The 18024-nt window shown below is 34.6% G+C and overlaps 1 long non-coding RNA gene across 1 annotated transcript in view; it reads right to left on the reverse strand.

Annotated features, from left to right (window-relative positions):
* The window catches only part of LOC136026222 (uncharacterized), a 263409-nt gene that overhangs the window by 5837 nt on the left and 239548 nt on the right, over positions 1 to 18024 (reverse strand). The window contains exons 2-3 of the long non-coding RNA XR_010617247.1: positions 11579 to 11694; positions 8308 to 8445 (exon numbers count right to left, since the gene is read on the reverse strand). This is a non-coding gene — a long non-coding RNA (uncharacterized LOC136026222). The remainder of the gene's footprint in view (positions 1 to 8307; positions 8446 to 11578; positions 11695 to 18024) is intronic.

The following is an 18024-nucleotide window of genomic DNA, read 5'->3' on the forward strand; positions in this document are numbered from 1 at the left end:
ACAAGTTAGAAATTTTACATGTTCAACCTTGTTAGAATTTTCTGTTTCCTAAAGTCATGATATAAACACCTGTCAAGATCATTCATAAAAAAGCTATGTTTTATTTTTGCAAAAAAGAAGACCCGATATCACAGACCACTAAGGCTGATTTATTTCTCTTTTTTTCCAGGTGAATCATACCTTTCTGGACGTTAAGTAATAAACATATATGTTTAAAATATTTGACCTTTTTGAAACTAGATTAAGAATTTTGATCAGATGTGTTTGAGGAGGTCACAGCTAAAAAGAATATGGGAGGGGGACTAGCAGCACACCAGCCTACTTTTCAGCATTCCTTCAACATGCCCAGAAAGTATAAACTTCATACCTCCGGTTAATACCCTCAGCTGTTTTCGACACATTCCAGATACGTCGTCTTGTAAAACTGGATGCACAAAGTACCTCTTGATTTAGTTGAAGATGCTCCTAAAAATTTTCGGAACGATGTGACACCTGATACAGTCAGCCGTTGTAGATGTTGCTGGTATTTCCTTTTCACAACCAATAAAGGAAACAAATGTTTTTTTATTGTGTTTAGCATTCTTCTTTACATTTACTTAAGATTTAACCTTTATAAAAAATGTTTTTTATTTTTTATTTATAATATCAGACATGGCCTCTTTTCTTGCTAAGAAAAAACACCTTGTATGTTAATAATAGACAACTTAAATAGCTTACAGACATTGCACCAAAGGCTACTGTTTGTGAACCCTGGACGATAGTTGCTTAACCTTCATCTGTTTTAAATAAATTGGTCATCTCAAAGTTATTGATCATATATATTTGGGAAAAAATAGGATGCCAGCAGAAGCCCTTCGATCACTTTAAACTCTTAAAAGTGCACTGAAACCTGTGATTCCCAATCGAATTACATCCCCCCCCCTCAAGCTCATACAAAAATCTTTTCCATAAGATCCTTATATGTTAACCTTGAGAAGTTAGCTTTACTTACACCCTTGCTCCATTAGCTAGTTGTGGGGTTGTTACCCCCAGAGGCATGGTTGTTTGACCTTCAGACTATCTTGAATTTCTTTTTTTAATTTTGATTGGATGCATTTGGGGAAAAAATGGTGGTTAAGACGGAAAGGCTAATTGTCCTCTGATTACCTCTAATTCTTTAAAATTGAACTTGAAATTTGATTTCCCAATCGAATGAGCCTTCTCCAAAGTTTGTACGACTATCCTTTCCATAAAATCTTCAATTTTTTGTCCCTTTTTTTTAACAATGTACAACTTGTAATAACATACAGCCCTTGCCCCGAGGACTGTTGAAATATAGATTCAAGGCTTCTAACAACTTAATCCCTTCTCTTTGAACGCAATGGAACGGCATGTGCATAGTGACTAAAAACACTGTTTGCAAGTAGGATATACTTGTGCGGTCTATTATGTTGTCTTTGAGTCTCGTCAAGAGTCATAAGATCTGCTTGTAATATACACAAGAGGAAAAAGACTTTTGGTAATGTTTTTTTGGTAATGATTGCTGCGAACTTTATGATTACGATGAAGAGTTTCGCTGGGTTCATTCTGTAAATACTCTGTCGTCAACTTCTTTTCAACTCTAGCAAGTGTGGTGGGGAACTATTCATAACTCATACAATTGTTTCAAAACTTGAGGCATTTTGAACGTAAAAACGGTGTGAAGCGGCCATTACCTTTTTGCATACTAAATGTAATGGAAAGACACTTCCATTTAGCAGCATTGAAATTATCACTCCCACTTGGCGTGCTATCCAAAAACGATAAATCTTTTATATTTTTCCCCAAATTCCCTAAATCTTTTTGAAACATCTTTTTGAAAAAATCTTTTTGAAACGGCGAATTTAAAAATTTATACAAAAGACTGTCAAATGATTCAAGTCCTGTACGAGTTCCAATCAAATCTGATACCAAATCATTTAAATTTTAACGCTTGCCATGGATTGTTACTTCATTCTTTTTGTCATCAATATGCACATGTTCATTTTCAGCGAGATAAGTATAAGAGTCTTTTACTTTGCTCACAATACGAATGAGGTATTAGGTCTACAACACTGAATGCAACTTTAGATAATTCTTCTCCTTGTTTTGGCGTTTTCAAAGTTTCAAAACCTTCAGAAGTTGGAAATAGATTAATGACATTTACTTTGAGCGGTTTTTCACAGTAGGTTTTATGCCTGTCGAAGGGTATTTTGAAAAAAAAAAAAATTTTCATCATCGATAATTGTTTCATTGTTAATAATTTTATCAAGATTATCTTCAAAGTGCTCTTTTCGTGAAAGAGTGAGTTCAATGGGGGCAAATTTGTAAGCTGTAGCCATCTAGAGAATAGTGTTAGCAGCTCCTGCAATTATTGGCAGTAACAATGAAAATAAACTACCACCTTCTTGAATAACTCGTTTTCATTTAAAATATTTTCCTTTTTCGCAAGCTATGGCACGTACAAGTGATTTATGTTGCTTTCTCTGCTGCCTAACACCTTTTGGCAACAGAATATTGCCTTCAGTCAAATTTAAAAAAAGCTTAAATAGGAGATTAATGAATACATCGTCAATACCGTGTTTCATAATTGCTTTTCTTAAGCAGTGGTTTTGAATTACCTAGGACGGAAAATAAATATCTATTATCATGCTGCATTTTCAGCATCATGATGGAGACTACTGATCCTTATCTATTCGCAGGTAGATATGCGGTAGTTTCATTTTCAAAAATATCCTTGACTTATTAGTAGCTTGATTGTATGTCGAGAGTAAGAATTTCGTTTCACTGGAAAAATTTGTTTACGGTTATAAGAGAATTTGATTCGCGAACAACCCTATAGATGGTATAGTAAGTATAAGCCAATACAAGTGTTCTCATACATTCAATCTGATGAAAGAGATTCTGGAAAACAACATTTACTGAAACTTTCTCGTGATGAAACTGGAGCGTGAATAATTGTAACATCTCCTTAGACCATTCTTCAGTTGATTCAGGTAAATCGTCAATAATCAACCACGAGTTTGGTTCAAAAATATTAAACACCTCATGTCCCGTATGGATTTTATGTCTGTCGCAATAGTCTTAATTTTGTCACAAGATTCTTGTCAAACACTATAGTAAAAATAGATTATTTTTTAGTTTTATAAAAATACTTTACCCCGAGATTGAATTTTTTTTTGTTAAAAGTGTTGTTTTGCCAGATATTAATGATCCACAGAGAAATGATCTGAAAAATGTTTTAAAGTAATACATGCTTCTCCAATGTCAAAATACAACTGACTGAACCTAACTTTAATCGGTTGAATAGTCAAAAAATAAGATTGTTTCTCTAATACATAAATAAATCCACTTCAAATTAAGAAAAGCAAAATATTTACATGAAATAAGGGATGAAATATATTTATATAAGAACCCAACATGGGAAAAACAAGATTTAAAATGCACTTAGAAATCACTGCCCGCAAGCAGGTGTGACCGGAGGACACGGCGGCCATAAAGGTGGCTGGAAGACGCTGCTGCTGGTGGGGGTGGTTGACAGCAAGTACAACAATAGGATGATATTAAGCCATTTTTTAAAAAAAACATTGCTTCCACTTCTTGCAAGAAAAATATACAAATATAAACATGTAAAAGCGACTGGAAAAAAATACGTCAGCAAACACTAGAAAACAACTAGAAAAGACACATTGCTGAGCTTGAGACTGGTCGGATCCCCCTCTCTTCAACTATTGTGCTCTCTCAAGACCAAGATGCCGTATGAACTCTACAAATATGCCTCAATCTGAAGTAAGATAGTGAACTTGTGGTAGTACTCTCACACCGTCCGTGCATACATAAACTTTGCCCGATATGGCCGTCATAGCTTTTGTCTTAGGACTCAAACTGTGTAGTTTCTAAATTTTTAAGATAGAATGCCTATGACACTCGCTCTTGGAACTAAATTATTCTCTAAACAGTTCCTATAACCACTCATATTGAAATTTCCCTTTATTTTGTGTGATGGCACCCCTTTGCAGACTTGATTGATATTCTCTTTGTGTATTTGCACACAGTAAGCATTCAGAGCTGCAAGTACACCTTTGGGTATCAAGTTGCTCCCCGTCTCAGATTTTAAAAACAACAACTTATTCGGGGCCTGGTGCTTCACAAGCTCAATAAATAGGCACGTACCAGTTTGTATAGTCCATTCGATAGCTGGTGTACTCACCATTTTCCGAATCATCTAGAAAATTTTCAGTTTTAACAGGGTTAAATCTTTGTCTCCATATTAAACTTTAAATTGTCCCTCCTCGGCCATTTGAGCTTAAAAATATTGTAATAAAATTCCAGCATGCGTTTCTTTGAAATTTCTAATTTGGCGCTGCTAGTGGCAACGATTTTATTTAATTTTACGCTTCTCTTTTTCTATATAAAAGGACCATATTGGAGTTTATAATCGTGAACGATGTGAAATTCCGTTCTACAATGATTCGGGCACATTTTTTGGGTCGGTCATAACGTCACACTCTCGCACATTTTACCAAAGGTTGAATTTAAAATGATTTTAAACATTTATTATTCTAACTTTGTTTTCACTTCAGAACGTTTCATGACGAAATTTTCAACTAACATCTTCATATAAGGGTTGCGATTTAACTGGAGGGCTGTATGAATCTTAGTGACCTTGAAACCGTTGGCCAGCATCCACTTCAAAAAATGTGATGTACATTTGATGTACTATAATATTCTTTTTCGGATGAAGGTTGGAAAAACGCTCATGTTTTAAAAGTATCGAGTGCATACCCCCATCTTCTACCACAGACAAATTATAGAGACTCAATGAGTCCCTAGGTACCGGTCTATTTATGCATGGGAAAATAAAATTCTTTACGTAGTAATGAAGTTCCCCTGTTTTTTCACCATCAATTTAAAAAAAAAATACTCGTGGTCCATTCTCCTCAACAGTGGAAATGTTTGGGAAATTTGAAGCAGAAGGATTGTCCAGCCATATGTAATTCCCAAAGAACAAAGAGAAATGAGAATTTGTCGAGGGATAAATGGAGTTCATATCCAAGAAAATCGTGTTCAACTTTTCACCTGTGGGTAAGTTTCCAAGATACGATTCCAATGGAAAACATACCCTCCCCGTATAGTTGTCTCCACAAACAAGTGCTCATTTTACCAAAGGCCGAATTCAAAATGATTTTAAAGATTTCTTTTTCTACCTTTGTTTTCACTTCGGAACGTTTCTTGACGAGAGTTTCAACTAATGTCTTCATATAAGACTTCCAATTTAACCGGAGGGCTCAATGAATCTTAGTGAACTTGAAACCATTGGCAAGCATCCACCTCAAAAGAACGTGATGTACTATAATATTCTTTTTCGGTTGACTCAGTGAGTCCCTAGGTACCGGTCTATTTATCCACGGGTAAATAAAATTCTTAACGGAGTCACGAAGTTCCACTGTTTTTTCACCATCAATTCCCAAAACCCATCCTTGTGGTCCGTTCTCCTTAACACTGGAAATGCTGGAGAAATTAGAAGCAGAAGGATTTTCCAGCCATATGTAATTTTCACAGAGCAAAGAGAAGTGAGAAATTGCCGACGGTAAACGGAGTTCATATCCAAGAAAACCGCATTCGATTTTTCACCGGTGCGTTGTTCAGTCTGATTGGTTTCCATGATCATGATACGATCCATAAGAAAAAATACCCTTCCCGTATGGTTTTCTCCACAAACAAGTGCCGATCCACTTCGGTGATCAGACCTTTTTTTTATCACTGATACTAAGAATTAAAGCCTTCAAAAGATGAGGAGTTGAAAAACAATGCCCTCAAATCTAAGCTGAATCTGTCGTAAATTTTATCCGTGTTTTTAAAGACGATATCCAACAACCTCAATAAATTGCTTGCCATGTACATTTATAATAGTCCTCCTCATTTTTACATTTTCACTTAGCCCAAACTGTTTTAGAAAATTCATAATCGACAGTGGTGGATTCACAATCATGAAATGAATCATAAAACACTTCGATGGGTGAAAATGTTTCCTCATTTAGTTTAAAGATGGAGTTATAGTACTCTTACGGATATATACCATTACACACCAATAGATAATTTATTTCAGCATTTGGAAAATGTTGTTTGAGGAAGAAAAAACTATTAAAATATCCCTTTTTTGTAGTTGAATGAGTTGACTAAGGGATTTGGGGACAAAACTATAGGAATCTAAAAAATGGATTTTATTCAAGTATGTATTACCATTTTCAACTGTTTTCAATTTGAATTTTAAGAACTGCAAGATTATTTTGGTATCTAGAACCATCTACAACTAAACCTTTCTGAAAACGTGGCAACGCTGGTAATAAGAATTTCAGATTAAAGTTGAAATTTTCGATTTAAACTGGTAGAAGGTATTACAGTCTAATATTAAAATTACAAGATTCATGTGCCACCCCCCCCCCCCTAATAGTTACTTCTTCCTGATAAAATACGAAAGCTTAAATGATTGTGGTTGTGGACTTTCATATCCCCACTACCCTCAACAAATTTTTTCTTGCAAAACCAAGACATATCTTTATTTTCAACTTGTCTACTGGTAATAAAGTCATTAGATAGTTTGTAGTGCGCTGCTGCGAAATTGACTTATTGTTTCAATAACTGTAACCATAGCTGCACTTACGCAATTTTAAATGCCTAATGTCTCAATTGCCTTTACCAATTGCATGGTATTATTCGAGTTTCTTTGCCTGTGAGCATAAGAGACTACAATGGCCTCGTCTTCTCTATTACGATTCAAATTTGATGGATTGCACACGTCCGTAAGTTTAGTCTCGATGTCTAATTCTACCTTGTTGCTCCACAAGAGAAAGTTTTGTTAATTCTTAAACCATAAGATGGCATCCTTACCCGAAACCGTTTCCACGAAAAGGTATCAAATATGCTTGCAGTGTCTCAAGTGACGTTTTAATTTTAATTCGGTAGAGAATATAGATGAACACACTGAAAAATCATAGCATGTAGTTTGCTTCAGCCTTCGACTTAAAAACCGACTTATTTGGGGGATATGAAAGAAATATCTGATTAAATTAGGTTTACTGGCCGGCTCGTAGAAAAACCATACTCAGTGTTTTACCGATTCAATGGACAGAACCTTTAGTGAATAAATTACTTCTTTCTTATCTTTACGTTCACTCTCTCCATATTCTGCATCATTCTGTAACACTGAAACCTGATATCGCCCCTTTAAACAATTAAAATAAACTTTAGGAAACTCTGCCCTTTCCCCAGCCCCTTTAACTGCCAAATTGTCCATATATATCTTACTAGCATCATCTTTTGAAAGTTTTTAACCAGCGACAAGGACTTAATACTTGGGCTACTCTAAGCCCGAATCGAAACGAAATTTTTGACACCTTTGCACCTCCTTAAATATGTATTGTATTTTACGCCTCTTTTTCCTCTCCCACCTTTAAAAAAAAAATTAATTTTTTTTACATTTACATCTAAATATTTAATAAATAGAACAAATGACCTGCTCCCATTTTTTTATGATTTTCAACTCTATTCAAAATACTTGCCACCCACTCTGATAAACACTCTCAAAATTATGTAAGTCCGGGCCTCCCGAATATGCTTTTAGAGAAGTGTCCGAATTTTTCTGACATATGAGTGTACCATGACTGCCCGATGCATTGAACACTAACACTTGTAAGATTATCGAATGGATCTCCAAACTCAGCTGAAAAGAACATAAATATTGCACAAAGCTGTATCTAAATTAAAATCGGGAAATATCGGGGCTGAGCCGGCACCGCTTTGTTCTGGTTTCCCCATTTCACTTTGAGGGGCGGTTGCTTGTTCATCTAGCACCCTCTCGACCTCTCTAGGTGGCACTTGCAATAATAGATTGTCCGAAAATTCAGAATCGAGGCCAAGCTCCTTCACGAGAGGGTATAAATCCAAATTGGGAAAAACTAAACTAATTGACCTCACCCTTAAACTATAATTCCCCTGACGTTCACTTTCTTGTCATTGTGTACATGCACTGTCACAGAATGGGGGTGGTGGTGACAGGATAGTCGTCTCAACGTGAGCCTCTTGTGATATAGGTATGTGAAGATAGAAAAGCATAAGAGCTTATTAGCTCATTGAAACACTCTTGATTTCATCCCATGAAAGAATTTACATTATAATTAAGAGTAACCCCTCGGATGTATTGAGACCACACTGCCACCTAGAGATCTAATGACAATAGATGGGAAATAAAAATTTCGATTTATTGAGACCACGATATCAGAAGCTACCACGTAAGATGCCCTTCTTTACCTTTCAGATATTTAATGTTTTAAAAAGTGAAAAACTCATTGAGGGGGTGTTGGTGTCAGTTGTCGGGGTTTGCTCCACTCTGGTCCCAAAGAGTTCTTTTAACAAATCGTCTATTATAAGGGCGAATTGGGCTGTGACCTGGAAAAAGAATAAGAAATTTGTATTCCCTTTGAAGTATTTTATGATTTTAAACTTTGAAAAGAATAATAATCTAAGGCTCCACAAGCCCCTTTAGAACTAATAGGCCAGGGCCCGTTATATACTGAAAAGCAATATTAATCAAAGGACCCACTAATTCCCTCTTTGAAAAATTCAACCCTAGAATTCAATCTTAGAAGCATGAAGACCTTAGTTATGAGCCTGAAAAGCAATATTAATTTAAGGACTCTCAAATCCCCGCTTCGAAAAATTTTCAACACTAGAATGCATTATTTTAATAAGCAGTATAATCCTAGTTATTAACCTGAAAAGAATGTCTTATTTTAGTTATTTTCCTGGGATAAACCTTGAAACTTTAGTCAGGGCCCCCTCATATTTTCCTTCATTATTAAGTTGAAAAAAAAGAAACCTTCTGGGCAACGCCACTTCAATATCCTTCTTATAATGCTTTTCAACAGTAGAATGCACGATCTTAAAAATGCCTCATTTTCAATACATGATTAATAATGAAAAGCGAGATGAGAAGTCCATTTCATTTAGGTCTGAGGGGGTTGAGTTATAGATTAAACTAAAAAGAATGCATTACTTTTTGAATATAAGGGGGGGGGATCTAGCATCAATATTCTTAACATCTTCCAGAAAAGTTTAGTTTTTAGCGAAAAACTCTTCAAAGAATCTATTACTTTTAGGACCAGCAAGATTCTGGTTGTTTTCCCCTCTATTAAAGCGAAATAAATACACTAATTTAGCAGTGATGAGGACGGGGAATGCCATCCCTCCTTTCACTAGTACCAAAAATGGCCCCCCAAAGACTTTCCATTTATCTCTCCCTTTGTTAGTCCGAACAAAGAATGTACATTAGGCAGAAAAACAATACGTTTTTACCGCTAAAACCTTAAGATTTTCGAGAAATACCACTCAATTTTTACTTACACTAAGATCAGAAGCTATCCTGCGGAGGGTTGAAGGGGGCCCATCACGGAATTGCAAGGGGAACCCAGAAGGTCAAGTACCTTCATTGTCATATGGTGCAGGTCTTGAAGTCCTGGTGACTTCTTATATGTGGAGCGCAGATGGGGTAGCATTCTCGCCCTATAATCGAACTGAAAAAGGACTCTTCTTTGCTTTTTTAGTATAGTGAATATTATCCAATCCTTTCATTGATAAGATATATTTATGTAAGTGTTTAGGCTGAGGTTTTCCAGACGAAAGCAGCTGGTATATAAGCACGTCTATTTTCAGTAATTATTTAACACTGATATGTGTCCTGAAGTAAATATTTAAGATCCGCCTGAATGCATTAATTTAGCAGACAACGGGGTGCGTTCTCTCCTATTTAATAGCAGATGTTCGGTAGGAAATAGGGCTTTACACCATTATAGGTTTAGCTCAACCTATGCCTTTTTTACCAACTTACTTGAAAGCGCTTTTAATGAATTTGCGGGAAATGAGGTTATTATATCATTGTAAGAATCATGCAATAGCCCGAAGCATGGGGTTCTTAGATGGTTCTCCAATTTAGGTTAGATGGAATTATATTAGGTTAAATTTATGTATGTAAATCTTTTTTTTTGGTGGGATATACAGGATGAGAAACTCGACAGTAGATATCTTTGAGACATATTTGTTTTAGAATGATGTGACACTTTCAGACCATTATGCAAGACCAATGATATTTCCGTTCTTTTAGACGTTTTTATGGAACTTGGTAATTACCAAGTGACATATAGCGATCACAAATTCTGTCATTCTGTCGGTCGGTCTGTCTGTCCTGGTTTTGCTAGTTTAGACCTTTCCAGATAAGCTAGGACGATGAAATTCGGCAAGCGCATCAGGAACAAGACCATATTAAATTAAAAAAAGTTTGCCCGATTCGACGATCGGGGGGAAGGGGTAGTAGGGAGCCAATTAATTCGGAAAAATTAGAAAAAAAGGAAGTATTTTAATCTTACGAACGGGTGATCGGATTCTAATCTAATTTGTTATTTAGAAGGATATCGTGTCTCATAGCTAATTTTTATATCCCGGCTGGATCCGGAGAAATCGGAGGAGTTGGGGATGGAGCCTAAAATCTACAAAAAATGGAGTGTAGAAAAGACGGGTTTAATTTTGACAAAGCAGTGAATAAAAATAAAATATAAAAGTAAACTTTAACTAAGCAAAATAAAAATACTCCAAATATTTCGGCCCCACATCCGGGAGTCTTTCTCAACGGAAAAAAATTACAACCGACAAGTTAAGACATTTTTAAGAAATAACAAAAAACAAAATAACGACAACTAAAACACACATATATATATATATATATATATATATATATATATATATATATATATATATATATATATATATATAAACAATAAAATAAATAAGAATGAATCATATTATAAAACAATGTCACTGGGTCCGTCGGGATTTAAAACAAGAAATCTGAGTTACGAGGTCCTTCTATTTACAAAATGTCATTGAGATCCGATCACTCCTTCGTAAATTAAAAATATCTCATTTTTTTCTAATATTTCAGAATTACCCCCCTCAACTCCCCCCGAGAGAGCGGATTTGTTCCAGTTATATCAATCATGTACCTAAGACTTGTGCTTATTTTTCCCACCAAGTTTCATCACGATCCCTCCACTCTAAGTGTTTTCCAAGATTTTAGGCCACACTGCCGAATTCTAAGGCCACACTGCTTTTCCATTTACGAAAACTTTAGCAAAGAAAAAACGGGTTTAATTTTGACAAAGCAAAAAAAAAATAAAATACGAAAACTAAAGTTTAACTAAAAAAAATGCTCTGAATATTTCGGCCCCACGCCCGAGAGCCTTTCTCAACGAAAAAAAAATTACAACCAACAATTTAAAACATATTTGAGACATCGTAAATAAAAAAACACGTCAACTAAAACACAATGAAATATATATATATATATATATATATATATATATATATATATATATATATATATATATATATATATATATATATATATATATATATATATATATATATATATATATATATATATATATATATATATATATATATATATATATATATATATATATATATATATATATATACATAAACAATAGAATAAATAAGAACAACTCACATTATAAAACAAAATTCCCAGCAGTGATGGTAATAACTTTACCAAACCAAAGCAAAATGTTTATAATGAAACCATGGGTTCCTTTCCTCTGCAACAATCGGTGTATAGATGGGAATCTATTAATAATGAAATTTATATTTACATGAACAAAACAAAAGAAGGTCACCCAACCCCAGATCTAAAAAGAATCTTACAGGTTAATGAAACAAAGTTATGAATCATAAATTGAACGAATTTTTTCCTTTACTAGTTAAGCTGCAGTCAGTTGACTTTTCACCGCATTGACCTTTCTTTGACTTTCAATATTTTTCAATATAACTAAACAATATTTTTTATTTCTATAATTTCTCTGAAAATTTGTAAAAGTCCTCCAGACTTATCAACAATTTTGGTCTGATCAAATAAAATATTGTGATGAGGAAAATTACACACGTGTTCTGCTATAGCGGATTCAAATGTTTCAGGCTTTTTATTATGTCTTAGCGAGCGGTCTACCGCATTTTTGTATCGCTATAGCCTATTTTGTAAATTCTATTGTGTTCTACCTACGCAAAATTCACCACAAGAGCATGGAATTTTGTGTACCCCCTTTTGTATATTTCTTGGAACTTCATCTTTTCCATTATTTAGCCATGAGCTTATAGTATGTCCTGATTTAAAAGCTGTGTTTATATTATGTTTGTTTAAATTCTCTCCTTAATTTCTGTGACAACATTGGGATATAACGCAAAGTTATGTAATTTGTTTTTTGAGTTGACCCATTTTGTTCTAATATTACAGGTTCCATTAACTTTTTTTTCCTTTTTTTCAATTATTTGAGAAATGATTTTTTCGGGGTATCCATTTCCTACTAGAATATCATTAATAAAAATTAATTTACTACTCATGTATTTTGGTGAAGCTAATTTCAACACTCTATCAACTAAAGAAATAACTACCCCCCTTTTTACTTGGATCGGATGATTTGATACGAAAGACAAATAACGATTGATGTTAGTTGGTTTACGGTAAATTGAAAAAGCTAGTTCATTATTATTTCTATGGATCCAAATATCCAGAAACGGTAACTTATTATTTCTGTTTCATTTTCGATTGTAAAAACTAATTCCCCTCCCAAATTATTTAAATGTTCCAGAAAACCTTCAAATTGTGGTTCCCCATAATTCCAAATAAATAAAATATCATTTAGGCATCTGCCCAAAAATTTAAGTGGAGTTAAGGGTCCTCCAATTGCTAATCCTCTGACTTGATGGTAAAAATTATCTCTAAATTTGAAATAATTAGTATACCAGCTAGTTATTCTAATTGAATTTAATGTAGTTTTCAATCTCAATACCTGCAGATAATTCTTCTATATCATTTTTATGTACGTCAAGGTTTTTCTGGAGAAAATAAATACAGATTTATCGAAAAGTATATATGTATACATTGATTTTATATCAAACTAAAAAGTCTAGATTCATTTGATATTTCAATATTTTTCTGTTTATTTTTTTAAAATTCTGAGTTTCTTATATACGACTTTTGGAGGTATAATAAAGGCTTAAGCGTCATTGCTACCCATTTTCCAATTTTTTCTGGCGGTGAGTTCCTTGTTGATACTATAGGTCTTAGAGGAATACCTGCTTTATGTATTTTTGGCAAAGCATATATTTTTGGGCAAACTGATCCCCTCTCGGAAAGAACTTATAATACATCTGGTGTGATGCATCGATTATTTTCAAGGCCTTCTAAGTCCTTTCTTAATTTTGCAACATAAGATTCAGTTGGGTCTGAGTTAAGTTTTTTGTATGTTGAAATATCCTTTAGAATTGTTTCTATTTTACTGTCATAATCGTCTTTTTCTAGGATTATTACCGTATTGCGCTTATCAGCTTTCGTTATTATTAGAGAATCATCTTTTTTTTTAAATCTTTCAAAATATTTGTATATTTATTCTTAAGGTTTTCTTGAAAATTGCCAAAATCCTTTAAAATATTAACGACTCCCAGTCTTAAATCATCTACATTATTAACATCGTTATAAATCCCTGTCTCAATCTTTGAAATTATTTCTTCTACCGGTACTTTTATAGGATTTAGTCCAAATTTTATACCTTTTTCAAGGATTTCCTTTTGTTCTTTGGTTAACTCCTTTTTGCTTAAGCTAATCACACCTGGCCCTGGTTAATGTTTAGTTTTATACATTGAAATATTTTGTTTTTCATGTTCCCTTTTTAATTGCAAAAATTTTTGGTTTAATCTTTCCCTCGATAACCTTAAAATATGTTCAAAAGAATTTTTGAAAACTGATATAATTTGTTGGAAACCATATGTATTAAGAAACCCGCAAAGGATATTTAAAAAAAAATCTATTTTTTTTACAACTTGTGATCTCTGGAAACGTTTATCTTTCAAACATGGTTTAAATTTAGTAAATTTACCTTTCTCGTTTGATTAGTCTCATTAATGTATTTAAATGATAGCCTACTTGAAACGAAACGATTTTGGAAATATTTTACTTACTTTACACTTTTCTAAAAACTTTTCTTGTGTAATTATAAAGGCATTTTTTGGCTAAATTCAAAAATACAAAAATTGAATTGGTCTTTTGTAACCCGAAGGCTAAACGTAAGTAATTTCTAAGACCACACTGCTTTTCCATTTACAAAATATTGAGCAAAGAAAAAATGGATTCAATTTCGACAAAACAGTGAACAAAAATTATATATAAAACTATACTTCAACTAAAAAAAAAAAAAAAAATACTCCGAATATTTCGGCCCCACGTCCAGGAGCCTTTCTCAACGGAAAGAAATTACAACCGACAATTCAAGACAGTTTTAAGACATAAAAAAAAACAACAAAAAAACAAGACAACTAAAACCCAACGAAAAAAAATATTTATATAAACAATAAAATAAATAAGAATAACTCACACTATAAAACAAAACTCCCAGCAGTGATGGTAATAACATTAGAACAAAACCAAAGTAAATGTTTGTAATGAAACCATGGGTTCCTTTCCTCTTTAACAATTGGTAATTAAATGGGAATCTATTAAAAATGAAAATTATATTTACATGAACAAAACAAACGAAGGTCACCCAACCCCAGATCCAAAAAGAATCTTACAGGTTAATGAAACAAAGCTATGAATTATAAATTGAAAGGATTTTTTCATTTGCTAGTTTAGCCGCAGTCCGTTGACTTCTCGCGGTATTGACCTTGCTTTGACTTTTGTTCGCAAGGTTATCACTTTTTTTTCGGGACAACTATGTAAATCAATATTCATTGAAGTTTTTAACTGGTCTTTAATTAAACTATTGTAAATTGAATTTATCTTTAAATTCCCTTTATCTATATTAATGCTAATACCCCCATAGATAATCAACGCAAAAATGTGATAGACTGCTCGCTAAGACATAATAAACAAGAACTAAGAGCTAATATGACACTTGTGACGAGGTCGAAAGAACCAAGAGCACATATGGCATGAGGTCTAGCAAAGTCTTAAGAATGAAGAGATTGCTTTAAAAGGAAAATTAAAGGCTTAATGCCGGTCAGGATCAAAAATATGAGCTCTGAGTCACGAGGTCCTTCTAAATGTTAAAATCCATTAAGATCCAATCACCCACTCGTAAGTTAAAAATACCTCATTTTTTCTAACTTTTCCTCTCCCTTCAGCCCCCAGATGGTCGAATGAGGGGGAACGACTTCATCAAGTCAATTTGTGCAGCTCCCTGACACACCTAGCAATTTTCATCGTCCTAGCACGTCCAGAAGCACCAAACGCGCCAAAGTACTGGACCCCCTAACTCCTCCAAAGAGTTCGGATCCAGCCCAGTTACGTCCATCACGAATCTACCACATTTATAAGCGTTTTCCAAGATTTTTGGTTTCCCCCTCCAACTCTCCCAAATCTAGAAAGATCTGGTCGGGATTTGACATAAGAGCTCTGAGACATGAGTTCCTTCTAAATATCAAATTTCATAAAGATCCGGTCACCCGTTCTTAAGCTAAAAATACCTCAATTTTTCTAATTTTTCAAAACTAACAACCCACAGCTCCCCCAAAGGGAACGTTCCAATTATGTCAATCACGAATCTCTAACTTGTGCTTATTCTGCCCATTAACTTTCATCCCGATCTCTCCACTCTAAGCGTTTTCGAAGATTTGCAGTATCCAAGATTTCTGGTGTCCCCCTCCAGCTCCCCACAATGTCACTAGATCTGGTAGGGATTTAAAATCAGAATTCTAAAGCACAAGATCCTTCTAAATATCAAATTTAATCAAGATCTGGTCACCGGTTGGTAATTTACAAGTACCTCATTTTTTCTAATTTTTCCGAATTACTCCCACCCCCAAACTCCACCAAAGAAGCGGATATGGTCCGATATGTCAGTCACTTATCTTGGACTTGTGCTTATTCTTCCCACGAAGTTCCATCCCGATCTCTCCGCTTTAAATGTTCTATAAGATCCCCCCCCCCGATGACACTGGATCCGGGCGGGATTTAAAATAAAAGATCTGAGTTACGAGTTCCTTCTAAATATGAAATTTCATAATGATCCGATCATTTCTTCGTAAGTTAAAAATACCTCTTTTTAATGTTTTAGAATCTACCCTCGACCCCCAATTCCCCCAAAAGAGAGCGGATTTGTTCCAGTTATATCAATCACGTATTTTCCAAAATTTTAGGTTGCACTTCCAAATCCCCCCAATGTCACCAGACCCGGTCGGGATTTAAAATAAGAGCTTCCAATGGAAAAGCAGTGTGGTCATAGAAATCATTTAAGCCTAAAATCTTGGAAAACGCTTAGAGTGGAGGGGTCGGGATGAAACTTGATGGCGAAAATAAGCACAAGTCCTAGATATGTGATTGATATAACTGTAACAGATGCGCTCACTTTGGGGAAGTTGGGGGGAGGGTTAATTCTAAAATATTAGAAAAAATGAGATATTTTTAACTTACGAAGGAGAGATCAGATCTCTCCTTCAGAATTTTTTTAATTAGAAGGACCTCGTAATTCAGATTTATTATTTTAAATCCCGACCGGATCCAATGTCATGTGGGGTAGGGAGAGTTGGGGGGACCCGGAAATCTTGGAAAACGCTTAAAGTGGAGAGATCAGGATGGAACTCGGTTGGAAGAATATGAACAAGTTCAGGATACGCGGGTGGCATAACCCTACTGGATCCGCTCTTTTTAGTGGAGTTGGGGGGGGGGGTAAATCGGAAAAAATAGAAAGAATAAGGTATTTGTAACTTACGAACGGGTGATCAAGTCTCAATGAAATTTCATATTTAGAAGGATCTTGTGCTTTAAAGCTCTCATTTTAAATTATGACCAGATCTGATGACACTGGGGGGAGTTAGAGAGGGAAACCGGAATTCTTGGAAAACGTGAAAATTGAGGTATCTTTATCTTGCGAATGGGTGATCGGATCTTAAGGAAACTTGATATATGGAAGGATCTTATGTCTCAGATGCTTTAGTTTCAACTTGAATTGGATCCGAGTACAAAGGGTTGGAAGGGGAAACAGAAATTTTTGAAACCGGAAATCATGGAAAATACTTAGAGTGGAGAGATGGGATGAAACTTAATGGGAAGAATAAGCACAACTTCTAGATACGTGATTCACATAATTGTAACGATCCACTCTTCTCAGGGGAGTTAAGGGGAGGGGATACAGTGCTTTGGCGAGTTCGGTACTTCTGAACGTGCTATGATGATGAAAATTGGTAGGTGTGTCAAGGACCTGCACAAATTGACATGATAAAGCTGTTTTCCCCGATTTGACCATCTGCGGGACTGAAGGGAGAGAAAGATTAGAAAAAATCAGATATTTTTAACTTACGAATGGGTGATCGGATCTTAATTAATTTTGATATTCAGAAGGACCTCGTGTCTCAGAACTCTTATTTTAAATCTCGACCGGCATTAAGCCTCTGATTTTCGTTTTAAATCAATCTCTTGATTCTTAAAATTTTGCTACAGCTCATACCATACGAGCTTTTTCGACCTTGTCACAAATGCCATATGAGCTCTTACCTCATGTTTTACCCTTGACGTAGAATGGACTTTCTTGGCTTCTGTTACAATAGTAGCTGACGAGGCTTCTGTTTTCAAGTAAATAAGGGAGGTCCTTTGTTCAATAAAATCAATAGTCTCTATAACAGTTCTTCATATAGAAAATGGCAGCAAATTTTCAAGCATGAAATGGCTGATAAGAACATACTAAAATGACGTACAAACCATTTTCTTACTTGGGAGGGACCCCCCTGAAGGCTTTTAAAAGAAAATAATGATTTGGTGGGGGGCCTGAAGGTTTTTAAGGGAAATTCGAAGAAATCCTTTGGTTTCGTTGGAAAAGCCCTGAATGTTTTTAAAAGAAAAATCTTAGAAATTTTTGGGATAAAAAGACCTGAAGGTTTTTTAAAACATAATCTTAGAAATCCTGAAGA

This window comes from Artemia franciscana, chromosome 4 (assembly GCF_032884065.1).
Source record: "Artemia franciscana chromosome 4, ASM3288406v1, whole genome shotgun sequence".
Taxonomy (NCBI): domain Eukaryota; kingdom Metazoa; phylum Arthropoda; class Branchiopoda; order Anostraca; family Artemiidae; genus Artemia; species Artemia franciscana.